The sequence below is a fragment of the Engraulis encrasicolus genome, chromosome 16 (assembly GCF_034702125.1).
Source record: "Engraulis encrasicolus isolate BLACKSEA-1 chromosome 16, IST_EnEncr_1.0, whole genome shotgun sequence".
Taxonomy (NCBI): domain Eukaryota; kingdom Metazoa; phylum Chordata; class Actinopteri; order Clupeiformes; family Engraulidae; genus Engraulis; species Engraulis encrasicolus.
Window position 1 is genome coordinate 48979952 of NC_085872.1, and position 5000 is coordinate 48984951.

Here is a 5000-nt window from a genome sequence, read left to right on the forward strand (position 1 = left end):
AGCCAGTGGTTCTTAACCTTTTTTTCTGAACGCACCCCCTTAGCTGTTCCCAAGACAAGCCGCGCACCCCCATCCCAAATGTCTACACGTGTATACGCACCAAAAAAATGATTCTTACTTTAGACATTAATCAATACTTTAATGAATTTACATGGGGACGAAAACATGTTTAAATTTGGTCTTAATTTGGCCTAATTATAATGTTTGGAAGCAGAATTTTGGTCACAACCTCAACACAAACAAAATTCCGCGCACCCCCTGAAATCTCTGGCGCACCCCCAGGGGGTGCCCGCACCCCAGGTTAAGAACCACTGCACTAAGCAACTTACTGTATGCATGCTACTCCACGGCTTTTCTCATGGAAGCTCCCCTTGCATTGTGTTTCCATGGTAATGTGCTGTCGTTAAAGGTCCACTGTGTAGGATGGTGGCCAGAGTAGGTATAGCAACTATGCTGCTTATTGAAACGCATTGAATTCTCATGAATTTACCGTATACTAAAAAAACGGTAATATTTACTAGTATGATCAAAGTACAAAAAGTTTTACAGCTGAAAATGTCTATTTCTGGAAATTCAAAATGGCGGACATGGAGAGGAGCCATCTCATACTGTAGAAAATAAGACTAGAGTTGACCCCGCCCCCCTTTTCACGGCAATCTGTAGCGGCCATTATCTGTAGGTAGACCAGAGAAATGGAAATGACTGGAGAAGGAGGCTCACCTCTGTCAGAAAATGGCTTAATAAAGTGAAAATGTCCATCAAGACACTATACAAGGACAATAGTTGACGTGTGTTGCTAAATATGTTCATAATATATATACCCGGTACCGGTAATTTGATTTGTACATGTATTTTATCGACTCATGATTTAAGTAGATATTTAGCCTGACATTTCAAATCTGGTCTTCGATTAATGTGTTACTAATGTGTGAACACAGTTTTAGTCCATTTTGAGACAGGGGTGGGCGTGTTCTCCATTGACTTGCATTGACTGAAGCAAAGAGGTTGGATATTTAATAAAGAGGAATCGAAATATGCTCACTCAATGCAAAAGCGAGTGCTCAAAATTCGGTCTCCTAAGGGGGCGTTGTCCCTCCTTCTTCTTCTCTTTGTAGTGTTTGCACACGACGGGCGCTACCGCCATCTACAGCGCTAAGGGGAGTCCATTTATTCTCAACCTCAAGACTCCAAAGGTCTTCTAATCGAAGGTCTCCTAAAGGGGTGTTCACGTTCACCCGACGTAAAGTGGATACCGGAAAAGAACCCGCCTGCTTTATCTCCCTATATTACGATGCTCTGACTGAAGGTGCCTATACTGCCTACGGAAGTGGCGAGGCACCATGTGCCATTTCCCGGCATACCAGCAAACAGTCACCTTTTGGTGTCAGTCACCTTTTTCCCGGCCAATTAGGTCATTCATGTGAATAGAAATAGAACCCCCGCTGTACACTGTCACCTTTTTTTCTTTGACGAGTTTGCAGGTCTGCCCAGTGCAGTCGCAAATTGCCGTGTCACCTCTAGTGTTATGTTCTACCTCTATGAGCCATGAGCCATCTTTTCATGTATGAAAAGTGCAATATTCCCAGTCATAATGACTAGTTAAAAGTTGATGGTGGTGGGAAGTACTCCTGAAAAAGCTAACATTTGTGAATGGGCGACATGAACTCTGGAAATAAACTGCTAAAATCATTACACAGTGCGGAGGAGGCCGTGCTTAGTTGCCATCGGGGGACATTAGTCCATTTTATTTTTTTAATACTGTAGAGCTGGGGTATTCAATCAAATGTCAACGAGGGCCAGTTTTTCAAATTCCTCCCAGTAAAGGGGCCGAACTATCTGTATGCATTATGGTTGCCAATTGTCAATTTAAAAAAATATGTGACACTTCATTGAGGTGGGGGGTCTGGGGGTCCTCCCCCAAAAAGTTTTCATTTCTTACATGTAATTTCCTGCATTTTTACATCCCGTGTCCCGTTTCAGCTTGATACGGAACCCGTACTCTTTATCTCTAAATTCCGATTCTGTATTTCAAGGCGCTTGTCGGGGGCCAGAACCTTGCCGTCTAAGGGCCGCATCTGGTAGCCTCGCGACGCCATCCTCTGTACTCCACCCAAAGATTTTGGCTCCGCACATCGTCTGGCAAAAGCCTCGAGCTCGGTTCTCTCACCCACACACACACACGCACGCACACACACACACACACACACACACACACACACACACACACACACACACACACACACAGGAACCCCCATAGCACAGAAAAATACACAGATGCACAGGCGACGCTCATTCAACTTGGCCTTTATTCACATAGCTGATATGCTGAGGACAGCTCTAGCACACACACACACACACGCACGCACACACACGCTCTTACACACACACACACCAACCCTACACACACATGCACACACACACCAACCCTACAGGCAGACAGTCTGTGACAGATGAGGAAGTATGTGATATCATAATAATAATAATAATAATGATAATAATAATAATAATAATAATAATAATGATGATGATAATGATAACAAAGCAGCATCCAGTTTTTATTTGTAAAAAGCCTCAGTTGAAAGATGTGATGGTCTGCCACAGACATACTGAGCAGAGCTGCACGGCCCTGCAATCGATCAATTGAAAAGTAACTAATTTCTGATAAATAAACATCATACTAATAATAAACAGCATAAACAACAGAATCATCATCGTCGTCGTTGTCGTCGTCATCTTCGTCGTGGTCATCTGAATCAGAAAATAAACCTCACACGCAACGCAATGCAATCAAAAGGTAGAAACTTAGGAATTAAAAAGTGACTTAAGCTCTTTGAGAAAAGTATATTTGTGTGTGTGTGTGTGTGTTGTGCATATTTTAGTGTACTCGAGTGTGTGTGTGTGTGTGTGTGTGTGTGTGTGTGTGTGTGTGTGTGTGTGTGTGTGTGTGTGTGTGTGTGTGTGTGTGTGTGTGTGTGTGTGTGTGTGTGTGTGTGTGTAACATTATATATACGGGGAAGACCTTAACCCTCCTCCCTGGGAGCATATAGTGGCTGCTATTGGCGTAGGTCTGGTGTCGTGATTTAATGTATACATGCATGTTTGTATGCATGCATGCTTGCATATATATAGCCTATATCTCTCTCTGTGTGTGTGTGTGTGTGTGTGTGTGTGTGTGTGTGTGTGTGTGTGTGTGTCCAACTGCAACTCCTGAAACACAATAGGAGCTGAAGGCCTGTGGTGCGTTTTGTTTTGTTTTGTTTGTTTGTTTAGTTTTTTTGTTTGTTTGTTTTATCTTCCGTGAGCCGAGAGCAGCTCAATCTGGTCGAGTCCCCTGCAGTACTGCTGACAAGGGGGAGAGGAGAGGAGAGGAGTCCTACAGCACCCTCAGGTGGACGCCTGAGGTACAGCATGTCAAAAAGTCAAATCCTGATGCCATTCAGAGAAGTCCCGTTCATTTCAGTCCAGTTCTGTTCAGTTCAGTTCAGTTCAGTTCAGTTCAGTTTAATTAATCTCAGGTCATCTCGGGTCTGTTCTGATTCTGTATAACGGTCCAGAGTTCTGCTTGGTTTTGTTTGGTTTCAGTTTGGACGGTGAGGTGTTTTGGATTCGGGTTTTTTTCTTCCTCAGAAAAAAAAGAAAACAAGGCCTCCCAAGGTTTAGTAGTGTGCTGTGTTGAGCATGCTCGAGTCGGTACGGTGCAATACAATAGTCCCCAGTCAACTCCCCTGGGCCCGCCCATGAAACAGCATCTTTTCCCCTCCGAATGCACCATCCAGGGGCGGAGCTATAGGAAGGGCGAGCAGGGCATTTGCCCTGGGGCCCCAGGGCCCTCCTGTATTGGTTGGTGGTGGGGGCCCTATTGTGACCTTGCAAGGCCGTATGGGGGGCCCTATCGGTGTCTTGCCCCGGGACCCTGTCTACAATTGTTCCACCACTGGCACCATCCTCTGGTTGCGCGGTGCCAATCCCTGCCAGTTATTATTTAGGCATATTGATCAGCCACTACATACAGCGGGTGGAGCAAACGTGGGGGGAAAACAAGCAGTTTCATGGGCAGGCCCCAGAGGTGACGACTGGGTCTATGGGTGCATCCCAATATGTGTCCTTGCCTCCTCCACTTGTGCTTGTCTCCTCGTCCCGCCTCCTGGCCCCTCCTCCGTGGAGAAAACGATAAAGTTTTCCAGCTGTCAGCCTCGCCACAACAACTTTTGAGGGACTGTTTTTCATTCACCATCCCAATTGCAAATGAAAAAAATACTTTATAATTGAGCTTTTGCGAGATATTGAAATATAATGCTGTTGTCAGTGATGTCATCATGACGAGAAGCAAGTGGAGGAGGCAAGGTCACATATTGGGATGCACCCCAAAGCACCCACGCCAGTCTCTACGCTCTGCATGGGGCTGTCCAGACCCCGTATCACACCAAATCCCATCCCGTCCCACCCCACATCACACCCCTGCCACACCCCCACCCCCACCCCACCCTCTATGTCTCCATGGCTACTACTTGTAGCCATGACGACATCCCTAACCCCCACCCCAACCCCAAAAAAGTCACAGGCGGTAATAACTTAAAAGGAGAAACACTCAAAAAGACAGGGAAGGAGAGGTAGAAGCATGAGCGAGAGAGAGAGAGAGAGCGATAAAGAGGAGAACGAGAAAAACGAGGGAGTGATAGAGAGAGAAGAGAAAGAGAAGAGAGAGTAATAGCATTGATTAGAAACAGTGGAACTCTTGGTATCTCGTCGATAATCCTAGTCGGCGGCGGCGGCGACGGCAGCGACTCGTGAATGTAAACATATCCCATGGGGCCTTAGCGGTCGACAGCGTTCCCGGTTTTCCGGAGTCGTCCATCCATCAGTCCGTCCATCAGTCAGGCAGGCGGGTTGTTACATCCTCCCACCACCAGGGGGGGCCACCTCCATCACAGTGTCCTCCACCTCTGCCGGCTGCTCTCACGTCCTCCCTGCCTCCACTGGGGTTGTCTGGTGCTGTGCGG

At 46.4% G+C, this 5000-nt stretch overlaps 1 protein-coding gene across 1 annotated transcript in view; it reads right to left on the minus strand.

The window, feature by feature from the left end:
• Window positions 1-4540: 4540 nt before the first annotated feature.
• The window catches only part of LOC134466642 (SPRY domain-containing SOCS box protein 4-like), a 72620-nt gene continuing 72160 nt past the window's right edge, over window positions 4541-5000 (minus strand). Inside the window, exon 2 of the mRNA XM_063220528.1 lies at window positions 4541-5000. This exon is cut by the window's right edge and continues 202 nt beyond it. The gene's annotated coding sequence lies outside the window, so the exon portion shown is untranslated.